Below are 15,748 nucleotides of genomic sequence, written 5' to 3' on the forward strand. Positions count from 1 at the left end.
TGGGTCTCACGGGAATGCCATGCTTTAAAGTTTGGAATGAACTCATAAAGTGTCTTCCAGCGTAACCACCCCGTTTCACAATCAAACTAGTGATGGATAAAGGTCCCAGTGTCGCTTTGCTCCTTGCAAGGAGACTGTGCATGCTGCTGTCTGTGAACCTCTTTCCCACCCCACTCCACCTTCTGGGAGGGTGATGGGACCATTGCTTCAGATCCTAGTGTGATGAATGACCCAAAGCGGGAGGCTTTGTGTGTGAGCTGGGGGTTTGAACTCCCTCAGGTTTTCATGAGTGCCGAGCAGGAGCTCTCACACAGTGAACATCTCCTGAGCCTCTTACATTGGTTTCGATGTGCACTTCTTTTTTTTTTTTTGTTTTTTTTCGAGACAGGGTTTCTCTGTGTAGCTTTGCGCCTTTCCTGGATCTTGCGCTGTAGACCAGGCTGGCCTCGAACTCACAGAGATCCGCCTGCCTCTGCCTCCCGAGTGCTGGGATTAAAGGCGTGCGCCACCACCGCCCGGCTTCGATGTGCACTTCTTAATGACTAATTAGGTTGCTTGATTTAATCTGTTTAAGCCTCTGCCCATCGCCCATTTTCAAAAGCTGGGTACATTTGTTCTTTCCTGTGAATGTTACAGAAACTTAGAGGCCAGGTTCAAGGCTCCTGTCACATATGCGGCTTCAAAATGCATTCTGGGATTCTGAGAATTCACTTTCTAGATACACACACACACACACACACACACACACACACACACACATTAGTGTTTTGCCTGCATGTATGTCTGTATGAGAGTAGAGTATGATCCCCCCAGAGTTACAGATTGTTGCAAACTGCTATTCAGATACTGAGAATTGAACTTGGGTCCTCTGGAAGAGCATCCAGTGCTCTTATCCGCTGAACCATCTCTCCAGCCCCATTTCTAGCTTTTTGATAGTATATTTTGATGTACCGATACTTTTTTTTTTTTTTTTTTTTTTTTTGTAATTTTACTGGGACTCACTTTGTCTTGTTTCTTATCTTCTGCGCTCCCCATGTCAGACCTATGAAACCAGGATCTAATCCAAGGCCGGGGGGGCGGGGGGGGGGGCCCGCTGGGATGTTTACCTCTTTAATCCTTAGCTGGCATCTTTGCTCCATTTTGGTGTTTGTGGTTGTTAGGGTTAGCACGCTATAGTGTGAGGTTGGGCTGCACCTCCATTTTGTTGATTGTGGGGTTGCTGCTCACTGGGTATTGAAAGGATTAGTCCCCACCCCATTGTGGCACCCTTGAGTATCACGACGCCAGGTCCTATCTGGGCCTCGCCCTCAAGCATCCTCCTCATCCATGAGCCCCTTTCCCTGTAACTGGTTGGAGATAGCCTGTTGCCCATGTAGCAAGCTGTTTGCCACATGCATGGAAGCTGTGCATGCTATTGTCTGGGAACACATAACTCCCCTTCCTGCCCGCTCTTCAGGGTCCCACTCCGTGTCCTGGGAGGTGGCTGGGGCACTTGCATCTCCTCCTAAGGCTAATGTGACAAATGGCCACAGACCAGGCTTGGAATAGCAGAAATTCACCCTTCCACAATACTGGGGGTCCGAGAACCGTGGTATCAGCAAAGGCCCTGGAAAACTCTGGGTTTCCTGCTTTTTTACAGACTGTCGGGGAACGGGTGTCCTGGAAATTCAAGGTGTCCTTCTCCCATAAGTTTCCACACTCCAACCTTCATCTCCGTCTGCACGTGACCTTTTCCTCGGTGTGTCTGTCGGTGACTTCTCCTTTTAAGTCCGTCCGCTTCAGGGCCTGCCTGAAGATAGTTGTTAGTAATTACACCTACGAAGATCGGTTCTGACTAAGGCCGGCCACCCTGAGAGTGTGTGTGTGTGTGTGTGTGTGTGTGTGTGTGTGTGTGTGTGTGTGTGTGGACATGAATGGAGGCGGGGAGAGGCTCCCGATCAGGCCCCACCCAGGCTCTTTGGTAGAACTGAGTCCAGCTGTGCTCATCTATTACCGGCAGCTGCTGGGACCAGGGACGGAGCCCATTTGGGAGGGTTTCTCCCTACCCCTATCAACTGTGGCATCCACAAGGTTTGGCTGTGACCTGGTGGGCCAGCTCCGTGCCTTCCTCTTCTTCCCCAGATCTGGGGACAGTGACAAACCCATTGTTATTTGTCCCCAGATGCTCACTCAGCTCCCTCTTGCTGTCTCCCTGACCTCTGTGAGGAAAACCCTTATTAAAAGACAACCGCGGAACCACCTGAAGGGAGTCTGTTTTCCCACTGGGCTTCTGATTGAGTCAGTGATTGCGGCTGCTTTGCTATGTACGAGAGATAAAGGTGATCTCAGCCGGGGTGAGTGGCTTTTGCATTTTATCTACACACCAGCAAAAAGGGGATCTGTGGGGCTGCGCCGCGCGCTCTCGTAACACGGCTAAATTAAAATTCCCTTTAAAACCAGGAGTGGGGAAGGATAGCTGTCCCGGCTAAGTCAGCAAGCCTGACGTTCTTGCTTCCTGCAGTGCCTAGATTCTCCAGGGTCTCTCCCGCCCCGGCCCCTATCTTCCTACTGTGCCTGGTGGTTTTGATTACCAAGCGCGGCTGGTGTCCCGTTTGATAATATTCCTCTGAGGGACCAATCCGCAAACCCTCGCATGCGCTGTTGCGTCCCGCCACGCTCATTGAGGCCTGGAAAGGCAGGCGCCCTGTGATCCTGGCTGCAAGGTCTGGCTGCCAGAGATAGGAGCGTGCCCATACTGGGGCTGGGGGCGGGGAGGGGGGAGGCCGTCGTTTCTGAGGGAAGAGGGGCTCACATCTGTGCCCCCACATGGGGCATAGGCAAGAGGGTAACCTCAGCCGGCGCTAACAGATGGTGACGTCATCCCCCCAGAAAAGCCATCTTTAGGGACAAGCTCAAACCAGAGTCTTAGATGCTTTCTCTGTTCCATCTACGCTGACTGTTGGACCAAGGGCCCTCGAATAAGTAGGAATCTGTGTCCTGTAAGAGTATGTGATTTGTGTGCACAAGGGGAGTGTTTTTGCGTGCTGCCAAGGGTTCTTCTATAGCTACCAATAATTAACTGCGTAGATTCACACTCTGAGCCCCTTAAAGGTTGCTTTAGCCATTGGCATCAGGCTTGTTCAAGATTTTAGTGTTATCGGCAACATCACTATGAGGATCTTTGTTTCAGCTCTCGGTGTTTTTTGTTTTGTTTTGTTTTGTTTTTCTGGCCATCTCCTTGCGCCGAGTTCTTCGTAAGAGAATTCAGATGTCAAAGGTCCCCCATTTCGAAGAACTTTCATGTGCATCGTCAAGGGATCCCACAGAAAAATGGTGGTTGTCTGTCCCACCAGCATGCTGCTGCTACCCTCTCCTTTTAAATTTTTATTTATTATTGTGTGTGTGCACGCGGAAGTCAGATGACAATTTTCAAAAACTGGTTTCCACCTTCCACCTTTACATATGTTCCAAGACTCGAACTCAGGTCATTGGACTTGCCCGTCTGTCATTGTTTAGTGCTGAGTTATCTTGTTGGCCCACTACTGCCTCTTAGACTTGGTGATGAGGTAAGACGGTCTGATGATAGTGTTCTACTTTGCCTCCAACTGAGTGGCACCATACATACATACATATTTTTTTTCCAGTCATATGCGTGACTATCATCCCCATCCATTTATTCTTTATAGGTGCTTGCTAGAGTGATAGGAAGTCTTCCTATTTTGAAATTAACCTTTGTCAAAAGCAGTGTTCCTAGTTTGTCATCAATGCCTTCAATTTGCTTTTGAAACTCTTTAGGTTGATGGAAATTCTAAAAGTGTGTGTACAGCCATGCTCATCAGGCTTTTCTTTAATACTCTTTAATGGATCATCCTTTTTCATCCTAAGAAAGATTTACTTACATATGTATGTGTTTATATGTATGTATCTATGTCAGTGCATGGGCAGAAGCCAGAAGAGGGCATTGGGTCACTCTATGCTGGAGTTAGAGATATTTGCAGGATATCTGCCATGTGGGTGGGTGCTGGGATGTGGACTCTGGTCCTCAGGATTGTGTAGTAATCATTCTTAACCACTGAGCCATCTCTCCAGCCCTTCCTTCTTCATCCTTAGAGGGATTTGTCACCATAGATCTAAAGATTTATTTATTTTATTTTATGTGTATGAGTGTTTTGCTTGCATATATGTACATACACCATGTGTATGCAGTGCTTGAGGAGACCAGAAGAGGGCGCCAAATCCCCTGGAACTAGAGTTACAGACAGTTATGAGTCACTATGTGGGTGCTGGGAATTGAACCCAGGTCCTCTGCAAGGGCAGCCAGTGCTCTTAATCTCTCCAGCCTCTGTTTTTTTTTGTTTTTGTTTCTGTTTTTTTGTTTTTGTTTTTTTTCTCTCTGCTACCTCTTTAAACCACTTTAGATGTACTTCCTAGATGAAGTTATACATTAGGGATTTTGACGAGCTTGCACTTAGTCTGAAAACAAGTTATTGAATGCTTTGGCCTCTGCCTTTGATCTGACATGTTGTGTGTATTAATCGGTCTTGGTCTTGCTGTCTTGTTCTAAAAATGACCTGTTTGATCCTTGCCAGGGACCTTTGCCTTAATAGTTGCATGTGTACAATTTATAGATGTACAGTGTGGCTCCAGGCGCTAAAGGCACCTTATTTAAGTGCATTGTGTGCAGGCACGTGTATGATTTGTGTTATAAGTTTTTCTCTTACGTCCTTCTTCCGAGATGGCCACCTGCTATGCTAGTCAGGGTCCAGTCAAGACGCAGGGGCTACAGATCAATGAAAACAGAGAAGTTTAATACAAAGCGTAAGAGATTAACTACTAAACACAGAGCATCCTAGGAACTGGGTGGGGCGGGGCGGGGGCGGCGACACTCAGCTCTGCTCAGAATTCATGGGCGATGTCTTTGCAGTGCCCTGTGGGACAAAGAAACACTGGTCTTCTCACGTCACGGGGATTCTCAGACACTGGGCCAGCAGGCAGCCCCCTTGGGTGCAGGTGTGAGCTACTAGCAGTACCCAGGTGGTGCATGGCTTATAGAGAGAAGCTTGTCGGGCCCTCAGACCATTCCTGCCAGAGGACCAAGGAAAAGTAGGCTCAGATAGGGTCAGCATATGGAGGTCAAGGGAAACCAGGTGTTCTGCTTGAAGCATCCCTGCTTCCCTACACCTGTGCTACTGTTCCTCCGTCTGCAAGTTAGAACCAGCTCACCTGACGGCATTCCTGTCTTCAGTATCCCCATCCTTGGCCAGGGATGGACGGACATTCATTCACCTCCATGTTCCCATCGCCATCAGCAAAGCTTTAAGTATTTTCTGTTCATTTCCCCTGCCCCTGGCATTTACCCCCACAGTGTTGACTCCTTTACTCATTCACCAGCTAGATGATCAGATCTGAGCACAGATGCCCAAAGTCCAGATTTCCATCTCTGTGAGCACTCATCTCCTCCTCCCTGTAGGTGACACTATCTGGGTAAAGGGAGTGTCCTCTCCCAGATGGGGTTGTTCTTCCATGCAAACAAGACATAGAACTGTCTGAGTCTTTGTCAAATAGCTCCAGGCCCTCATCCAGCTAATCCTGTGGCCGCCCCTTTAGTAGATTCACTTGAGGAGCTCTGTTATTTAGTATCTAAAGAATGAGCGAACTGTCCCACATTACCAAAGTCAGCCTTATTGGCCGTGACATGTTGTCTAAGCAGTATGGCTTTGAGCTTGATTTTTCTAGCATTTTGTTAGGATTTACAGCCTTTTAGATGGGGAAGGAGAGTGTCTTTGTTTTCTCTCTTGAACTGTTTGGGGAGGTGGATTAGACTGACATCAGAAATTATACTGTGGCTGGGCGGTGGTGGCACATGTCTTTAATCCCAGCACCCAGGAGGCAGAGGCAGGTAGATCTCTGTGAGCTTGAGGCCAGCCTGGTCTACAGAACAAGTTCCAGAACAGCCAGGGCCACACAGAAAAACTTTGTTTTAAAAAACAAAACAAAACAGTAACAACAAAAAGAAAGAAAGAGAAAGAGAGAGAGGAAGGAAGGAAGGAAGGAAGAGAAGAAGAAAGAAATCACATTGTGGCACTTTCTATCTCTTCCCGAGTGTCTAAAGTGAGTGGTTTTCAAGGCTTGCTGTGTTCTGAGATCCTCCTCAGTGCCTCTATCTAGCCCCACATCACCCTCTCTTCTGCCTTAACCCCTGACTCAGCATGCGGTCTCTGCCCTGGGACCCTCCTTGACAACTACAGCTACTGGGTTCTCAGGTGCTCCCAGCCACTGGCCTGTGTCAGCTTCTCTGGTGTTCAGGAGAGGCCTCCTACTGCTTCGGGCCACATCCTGGCCCTCCCACATGCTGTGTGACCCAAAGCAAGCACCTGTGTCCTCTCTGTGCCTATCAGAGAACACGGACGATCTCATATTCAGATCTCAGGACTGTGGGGATAAACTTTCCCAAACTTAACTTCCCCAATGAGAGTGTGTATCTCTAGGTTCCACAGGATAAAAGTGTTCGAAATACTGGTTCCTTTTGAGGTTTGACGGGAAAAATCTATCCCAGGCCTCACTCCTGACTTTTAGTGACTGTTGGTCATCCTTGGTGTACCTTGGTTTGCAGCGATGTCCTTCGATCTTGCCTCTGTCTCCATACCCTCACTGAATTCTTGTCTGTGCCCTAATTTGATTTGATTTTTATTTTGAGACAGGTCTAATGTATCCCAGGCTGGCCTTGAACCTGACAGTACTGCTTCAGGGTAACTGTGGACAAGGGGCCATCCTTATGACCCCACAGCAACAATGACATCTCCAAAGGCAGTTTCCAAATGAGCCACCAGCCTGAGCTCTTGGGGGCTAGGCTAGCAGAGGACATAGCTCGTCTATACCACCTCTTAATGGGGCTTTGGGGAAATCAGACAGGGTCATATGTGTATGATATCAAGAGTGGCTGGTGCCTGGGTGGTCTTGGACACCGCCAGCTGCTGTTGCTTTTGTTGGTAGCAGAACCCTAGACCAGAAGCCTATTCTGATACACACCCACTGCTGCCCCAGCTTGGAAGGAGTTCTCCCTTTCCCCTCCAGGGTCTTGTTGCCTTTGGCTTTGGCAGATAAATACACAACTTGACCTCTTACTACGGTTTCATGCCTCCTTCTGAGCTAGCACTCTGTCCCTCAGTCCCCGACAGATACTGATCTAATCATCATAAACTCCTGTGTGAGTGTTCCTTCTGTTCCCTCCTTCCTTACCCTACATCCCTTCCCTCCTCCCCCCCCACCCACCCGCCACTTCCAAGAAAGCAATACCTAGAGCTGGGCCTAGAGCACAGACCTGTCACTCCAGCTGCTCAGAAGGCTGAGGCAGGAGGGTTGCAAGTTCAGTATCTGCCTGGCCTACAGAATGAGGCTAACCCAGAGTACATAGTGAAACTCTGTTTTAAAATAAAAAGTGGGAAGGTCTGGGGATGTAGCTCAGTGGAAGTGTGTTTGCCTATGTGTGAGAACCCAGGTTCCAGTCCAATACTGAGGGTGGGGGAGGGGAGGGAAGGGAAGAGCCAATCACCAACAAACCATTGAAATCACTTGTGACCAAAGCACCAGGATCTTGATGGGCAGAACAATCGCCTTTTCTAAGCCTCCTGTAAGGAGCACATGCCACCCTTCCGCATTTCAAGAAACTACTGAGTGTAGTCCAAATGTCCTTTGTCTTAGATAGGCAGCTTTCTCGGCCGTGGCAGACGGAATGTCCCCTGGTGCTGGCGGATGAAGGGTGAGCATTTCTGAGCCCAGGAAAACATACGCCAGCAGTTGAGTTTCCTTGTCCGAGTGAGCAGACTGACTGCAAGTTGAACCTGAGAGCCGAGATCTAATGACGTAGATCCTTTCATCCTGGCTGTGACTCTGGGCTTCTCCCTGTTCTTTATGAATGGGGGTGCGGGGTCCAGTCAGCAGCTGTCTGCAGGCATCAGGAGGGACTCTGCTGACTAGGAATGAAGGGCTGCAGCCAGGAAAGGGTTAAGCTCAGGGCTTTGCAAACCGGGGCTTCCCCGACACACTCCACCCTTCGCTCTCCTGGGCACTTCTTGTCAGGTGAAATAACCAGGGAGACATGTGGCATCTGATACCCTTTTTGTCAGCTAGCTGGGGAAAAAAAATGTCATCCCAAGAATACCCAACACTTCCGGTCTTAATTTGATACGTCTCCTCCCTTTGGATGAATGGCTAGGATCACTTCAGTTGGGTTCTATAATCCCTAGATTAAAATAACAGGATGGTAGCTGGGCATGGAGACCCATGCCTGTAATCTCAACACTTTGGGAGGCTGAGGCAGAAGAGTATTGCAAATTGGAGGTGAGGCTAGCCTGAGCTATATGCTGAGATCCTGTCTCCAAAAAGCAATCAATATGTGGGCTGGAGAAGTGGGTCTGTGGTTAAGAGCACTTGCTGCTTCTCCAAAAGACCCAAGTTGGGTGCCCAGAATCCATGCTGGGTGACTCACAACCACTTGAAAGTCCAGCACCACAGGACTGTAGGCCCTCTATGACCTCCATGGGCAATGTACTCAATTGTACAAATGCTTGCACACACACACACACACACACACACACACACACACACACACACACACACGTACACACACACTTAAAAATAAAATCCTATTAAAAATCAATAAATAGGGGTAAGAGCTATGAATTAGTAGTTTAGAGTGTTTTCTGCTCTTATAGAGGCCCCAGGTCAGTTCCCAGCACCCACATAATGACTCACAACTGTAACTCCAGTTCCAGGAGATCTGGTGCTCTCTTCTGACCTCCACAGGCACTACACATGCACGTGGTACACATACACGCATGCCGAGCAAACACTCATACACATAAAATAAATACATTTTAAAAAAAAAATCAAGAAGTAGTTTCAGAGGAAGAATCCAGAAAACACTGTTAGCACAGATAGTGCTGGTTCCCTTTAGAACTCTCATAAAATATAAACTGTAGATCTGTAACTCACCGGTGTGTGGGACCTCACTTAGCTCTATGTTACCAGTCACTGACTCGTCACAAGACTCCTTGGGCTGCAGTCTGTGAAACTGAGCTGCTGAGATGTGTGATGTTAGTCTCATGGCCTTGGCGTGACTTAGAATAAGCTGGGAAGAGAGTCTTAGCGATGTATTATTTCCATCAGCTTGGCCCATGGGTGTGTCTATGGAGGTTGTCTTGACTCTGTTAATTGATGTAGGAGGACTCAGCCTGAAAGGAGGTTCCCTGAGTTTGGATCCTGCACTCTATAAGAGAAGAGAAATCAAGTGGAATGTTAAGTATGACTGTATTTATTCTCTCTCCTGCTTGACCTTGGATGTGACCAGCTGTTTCCAGCTCTGGCCCTCACTTCCTCACACAGCCAGCCAGCAACTTGGAGTTGTAAAAGCTTAATGAGACCCCTCTCTCTTGAAGTTGCTGATGTCGCAGCAAAAGGAAATGGAGCTGAGACAAATGGGGACAGTTAAGTGTCCTGCAGCACCCAGTTGATAAAGTTACACCATTCTTGTGGGGTTCACGTTGAACATACTGATTTTATTGTTAATTAAGTGGAGCAGGAGGGGATGGTTCTTGGGAGAAATAAAGGCTTGCATAGTCTCAGCCTGTTAGGAGAATAATGGCTTCCACTTTAGGAAGTGAGAGCTGATCTTGGGGAAAGAGAGATGCCAGTTTCAATCACTTGAGCCAAAAGAGAGTGGAAACCCAAGTTCAAGGCAGAGAGAGGATGCTCCCCCCTCCCCCCACACACACTTCCTATACCTTTGCCCTCCCTAGTAATGTTTGTTTCTTGCTCAAAATCTTTTAATGTGTTTAATGCCACTCCGGAGACACTGCCCTTTCCCAAGGAAAACTGAGTGTATGAAGAATTACAGTCACTTGTGTCTGCCAATGACATTCCAGTGCCACCCTTGGCCCTGTGATGGGCCCCAGCTTTCTTAAATGGGGCCAGGCTGTGTCAAAATTACATGACTCCAGCAACATGGAAAGACCCTGAAAGCCCAAATAATAGTTCACCCAGCCCGGAGCATCTGGGGATGCCATCCTCTTCCATACCTGTAGCGATGGACCCAGAAAAAGCATCCAATACTGCCAGGGATGTTGAGTATTCCAGATACCTGCCCAATTCTGCTGGTGCCAAGAGGGCTCAGAAGGGTGTACTGCCATCACGAGTGATTATTGGGAAGGGAACAGGAGGAGGAGGAGGAGGAGGAGGAGGAGGAGGAGGAGGAGGAGGAAGGGGAGATGGTGGTGATTGTCAAACCAGAAAACCACTGGCCCTGGAAAGCAAATCTGAAACCCAGGTGTTTTCAAGTCCCCTCTGGTCCTGACTCCAACATAGAACCTGACTGCTGGAAGAGGAGCTCCGTGGGGGAAATTGTTAGATTGTGTGTGCGCATGCAAGTGCACTTGCCTGTGTGTGTGCACTTGTGGAAACCAATCACTCTCCACCTTACCTTTTGAGATCAGATCTCTCACTGAATCCCAAGTTCCTCCATTTTGGCTAGCCAGGATGAGCAGAAGACTTCAGGGATCCACGCACCGCGTCTTCCTCGGCGCTGGGATTACAGATGCGCCCTGCACCCAGCTTTTCCAAGGGTGCTGGGGATTCCATTTCAGGTCCTCAGGCCTGTCCACCTTATGGACTGAGCCATCTCCTCAACTCCCTCCCCAGGGTCGGGGGGGGGGAGCTCTTAACAAAACAGCGCTTTCCCAGACCTTCACCAGGTGTCCCCTACTGTCAAGCGGTTAATGAAAGGATAGACTTCAGGTTTTCTCAGGAGCTGCCACAGGAGGACAGGTGAGTGTTTGTGTCACGTACACAGCAGAGGGGCACCTGACAAAGGGCTGTGGCAGAGGTAGAGGTATATTGCCACCCAAGCCATCATAGAGCCTGAAACAAGTCACATGGTCCCCAACCCTCAGAACGACATAGCCCTGTCATAGAGCTCTGTGGCAAATACGGTACCTGAAAGCAGTCCCCCGCGTTCTGCCTGCACCCCCAGGGATGTCTTCCACCCCACGATGTAGAATGGAGTCAAGAAGGCCACGAGAAGACAGCTTTGAATCTTCTCAACTCAGAGTTCTCATACTTTAGCCTTGACTTTAGGGAGCAGGGGTAGGTACATTCCAACCTGTTTTTTCTGGACTTTGACCCTGTGCTGGCAAGGCTTGCTTCTGACTTCCCTTTCTCCTCTTGGCCCGCCCCCTCACGAGCCATTTAAATAACATTGTTCAAAGGCTTTGATGATCTCACTGTTTATCTTTCCAAAGAAGCTGAGCACAGACGACTCTCATCATATTTATGTAGCTTTAACCCCAGCGACCCACCAGAGAGCCCAGCAGGTTCCCGCTTCACAAACGTCCCCCCTGTAGGGAAACAGCCCAGGGCCAGCACAGCCCGCCTCTGGAAGCTGTGCCTGAACCTATGAAGCTTTTATCCTGCACGGATGGGCACAGGAGCTGTGAAACCCTGGGAAGAGTGGTTCCACAGCCTCTTTCAAAGCTCAGCCTCAGTGGGCTGAATGCCTGGCTTCCAAGGGTCGCCAGGAACTTGATTTGGTGGGACATGTTCGTAACCTTAACAGTGAACTTGACATGTCAGTGGGGCCTCTAATACACCATAGTTGATGTCTGTGTTCTGTAGTACTTACTGGCTTTAAAGTGGAAATAAGCTCCAAGTTTTGAATCACACCTCAAAATTCAAAAGGCATTTAAAAAAAAAAAACGCATAGTGTGAGTAGCAAAAATGATTGCCATTGCCTCAGTCCAGGGTATCGGTTTTTCTAGAACTACAGATTCCAATGCAATGTGCATAACGCACATGCACTATGTCTCTAAGTTCATGGCTAAAGAGAGGCGCGCGTGAGAAAAAAAGAAGATGGTCCAAAAAGCAGGCAAGAGAGAGGAAGAGAGAATAGAATAGTCCTCTGATAGGATGGGAGGGAAGGATTGAGAGAAGTTTGCCAAAGAGGTCATTTAGCACAAAGCAATATGCAATTGCTCAACTGTGTACTGTTTCATGATAAAGACGCACCTACATGTAGTTTTTTTAATGACTGAAAATTGCCGTGGCGCATACCATAACTTACACTAACTTGCATACTACCCACACAGCTGGGTATTTCTGTGGTTGCCACACAGTCTGTTCTCCTGACACTTGCTTTTTCATAATTCAGTCTTTTTCCTTAGGGGCTGATGGGCAGAGTCGCCCTTAAAGTGCATTAATGAAAGCCAAATTTGAACTGCACTCACAGGTACCGTGATTTGAATAAGAAATGCCCCCCCCCCCCACAGGCTCATGTGCTCAGACACACAGTCGCCAGTAGGTGGCACTGTTTGGGAAGGTGACGGAACCTTTAGGGGGTAGAGCCTTGTTGGAGGAAGTATGTCACTGGGAGTGGGCTTTGGGGATTTATAGTCCGGCAATGCTGAACTTCCTGTTCTCTCTCTCTCTACTTCCTGTATGCAGATAAAAATGTGGCCAGGCAGTACTGCCCGGTGCTTTTGCTGCCTGTTGCCATGTCTTGCCCTCCAGGAGGACTCTCTCTCTCTCTGAAACCATAAGCCCAAATAAACCATTTCTTCCTAAGTTGCTTTTGGTTATAGTGTCGTAGGACGGCAACAGAAGAGTCACCAATCTAGACATCTAATGGCATCAACTCAGCTCGTCAGGGTGTTTTTCCTTCATTTGAAATAGCAAGTGTCCAGTGAGGAAGGAAGAGTAGTTGGTGCAGAAAAGAAGTAAGAAGAATAATGAGAACAAGGCCATATCTAAGGAAACATTTTAAAAGCCTCATAGCATTCATAAATGTACTTGTGATAACGTTCAACTATATCTGTGAAAATATCATCATTTGTTTTTAAGGGTCTCTCTTGATGGGCAACTCATTCTCTATCCCAGTCACACCCCTATGTGTGACTAGGTGTCTAGGGTCTTTTTCCATCTCTGCTGGTCTATCCTGGGATGCCCATGTCCCCCATCTTTTGTCTGTCTTGAACTCCTGGCAGGGCTTCTCACAGTAGGGTCTCTGCACCTTCAGCATCACCCAGAACCTGCTGGAAATACACAATGTGGTCCAGGCCTGACATGCTGAATTCATACTATGGGGCAGGGCTGGTACATCAGCATGTAGCCAGCCACGGTTGTTCAGATGTTTTTTCCTGGAGGAATCACTGAGCTCTGAGGCTCAGCTTACTACCTCCTCATTCTCAGGGTGACTCACTTAAGGCCATGATCTTCAATGGCCTTAGTGTAGTAGTCTTGAGGTCTGTACCTAGCTTGAGCACCATACATGTGGGTATGTCCCTCAGCAGTCACTGTACCTGACTGAGGCCTGTCCCCTTTTGGTTTGGGCAGAAATGCTCAATTGGGGATGTCCAAAGTAAAAGTAGATACAGGTAGGATGTATGACTAAAATTATTTTTTTTAAGCAAAGAGAACAAATTGAGCTCGCTCTCTCTCTCTCTCTCTCTCTCTCTCTCTCTCTCTCTCTCTCTCTCTCTCTCTGTGTGTGTGTGTGTGTGTGTGATGTTGGAAATGGAATCCAGAGTCTCTCACATGCTAAGCAAACATTCTACTATTGAAGTACACCCCAGTTCAAGATTAAGCTTTAACCATACAATGAGCCCTTAGTATCCAATGGAGGTTGGTTCTGTGTGGGAGCCCATTTTCAGGTTTCCTAGCAGCTTTACCCAGCAGGTCCACATAGTGAGGATGATTGGACCACGGGCCTGAGTGCAGGTGTCTGAGATGGTCTACACTGGGCTGGGCTGAGGGGAGGTCTTTTGCTCCTCCCTTGGTGTCTCTATAAATACCCTAGGGCAGAGACAGTCAGGGCCCAATGGAATAGGTTCCAGGCCCTCTCGAGGCTGTTCTGTGTTTTCTGTGTCTCCCCCCTCTAAATCCTTTTATCTAATATTTCCTGCTGCTCCTACTCAAAAGCACTCTGGGGAAATGTAGGGGTGGTGCGTAGCCCCCACCCCACAGTTCTGAAACTCTTCATGAATACGAAAATCCTCAGATTCTCAGGTCCTTGTGGGAATGGTGTCTCACGTGCCTTATGGGATTGACGTTCATCTATAGATTGCTTAGTAATCTATAGATTACTTAATATGATGTAATTCTATGTGATCAGCTGCACTGTATGATCATGGAGTAACAAGGAAAAAGACAGCAGTGCTCAAAATTATTCTAAGATTGGTTGCATCCATAGGTGTAGAGCCCATGAGTGACAAGGAATATTAGTTGATTGTTCTTTCACTATGATGAATTACTATCATTAAAAGGGCTTACTCTGACCTACAGTTTGAGTGACAGAGCCCATCACGGCAGGGATGGCACAGCAGCTGGGGCAGGAAGTGAACAGATCGCCCTACACCACCCACAGGAAGCACAGAGTGAGAGCAGGAAGTGGGTTGAGGCTATAAACTCTCAAAGCCCACCCCCAGTGATACGCTTCCTCTAGCAAAGCTCCGCCTCCTAAAGGTTCCATAACCTCCCCCCAAACAGCACCACCTACTGGGGATCAAGTGTTCAAACACCTGAGCCTGTAGGGGACATTTCTCATTTCAAAGCACCACAGGAGGACTGGCTGGATTAGAGTGTGTTTGAGTCACAGCACCCCAGAGGCTATGGTCAGCCATCTGAATGCTTATTCCTGCTGTGAGAATCTCAGACAGATCCCGAAACATGATATATATGCCTACTCCAACCTTGGAGCTTGGTCTATGCAGGATACCTGCAGGTGGCCTGCAGAATCCCAGCATCCCTCAGGACTTGCACATTGTGGTATCATGCCACCCTCCTACCCCCCAGCTAGCCAACTTCTTACACTTACAGGTTAAGTAGCAGCCCCTCTGCTTGCCAGCTTCCAGAACAAGAATCCATTTTGTTATTATTACTGTTTTGGACCTGGAACTTACTATGTCGACCAAGGTTGGCTTTGAACTCACAGAGATCCACTTGCCTCTGCCTCCCAAGTGCTGGGATTAAAGGCGTGTGCCACCATACCATGCTTGTTTCCTGTTTTGTGTTGTTTTGTTTAACAAGCTCTTGCTAGGTAGCCCCTGGCTTGCCTGGAACTGCCAATCCTCCTGCCTTAGCTTTCCAAGTGCTGAGGTGCTACCATACACGCGAAGGTATAGTTGTACCTAATAACTGATGCGTTTAGGGTTCTGGTCAGCCGTTGATATAGAAAAAGATTTAAAATCACAATGCTTCCCTAGGTCCTGTCTGGGTATTTCTAAAACTTGAGCTTCGTGGCATCAGACGCACACGTCATTGGGAGAACTAAGGCATTGCCCGGCCGCTTGTGGTAACACTTCCCGGGTATTTAGAACTGGCCGTTTGGTGCTTCGTGTACCAAGGCGTTCCACCCTCCACACGGGTGCTGTCATTACTTCCTTCTATGGCCGTCCGTTCAGGACCAGATTGTTCCTGGAGGAGCTGGAAGTATCAGTTTCTTGCTTTATTGCACCATCTGCTGGCACCCTTGTGGAACAGCTTGTCACCCGTGGAAAGTTGTCAGAGCTGTTTTTTCAAATTATGACTTCTAGTGTTAAAAAAAAGTGAAAGTGCTGGGCACAGGTCTATAATCCCAGAATTTGGGGGGCAGAGGCTGGAGGATCACTGCAGGTTCGAGGCCAACCTGGTCTTCATAGTGAGGTCAAAGCCAACCAGAGCTATATAGGGAGACCCTATCTCAAAAAAAAGAAAAGAAAAGAAAGAAAGAAAGCCATTATGAAGC

The 15,748-nt window shown here is 48.1% G+C and overlaps 1 protein-coding gene across 2 annotated transcripts in view; it reads left to right on the forward strand.

The window, feature by feature from the left end:
* Nucleotides 1-2,076: 2,076 nt before the first annotated feature.
* The window catches only part of Piwil1 (piwi like RNA-mediated gene silencing 1), a 36,379-nt gene continuing 22,707 nt past the window's right edge, over nucleotides 2,077-15,748 (forward strand). For both annotated transcript variants that reach the window (XM_052755502.1, XM_052755500.1), the window contains exon 1: nucleotides 2,077-2,333. The gene's annotated coding sequence lies outside the window, so the exon portion shown is untranslated. The remainder of the gene's footprint in view (nucleotides 2,334-15,748) is intronic.

Source organism: Peromyscus californicus, unplaced genomic scaffold, assembly GCF_007827085.1.
Source record: "Peromyscus californicus insignis strain IS unplaced genomic scaffold, ASM782708v3 Scaffold_2__1_contigs__length_46816999, whole genome shotgun sequence".
In the NCBI taxonomy this organism is placed as follows: domain Eukaryota; kingdom Metazoa; phylum Chordata; class Mammalia; order Rodentia; family Cricetidae; genus Peromyscus; species Peromyscus californicus.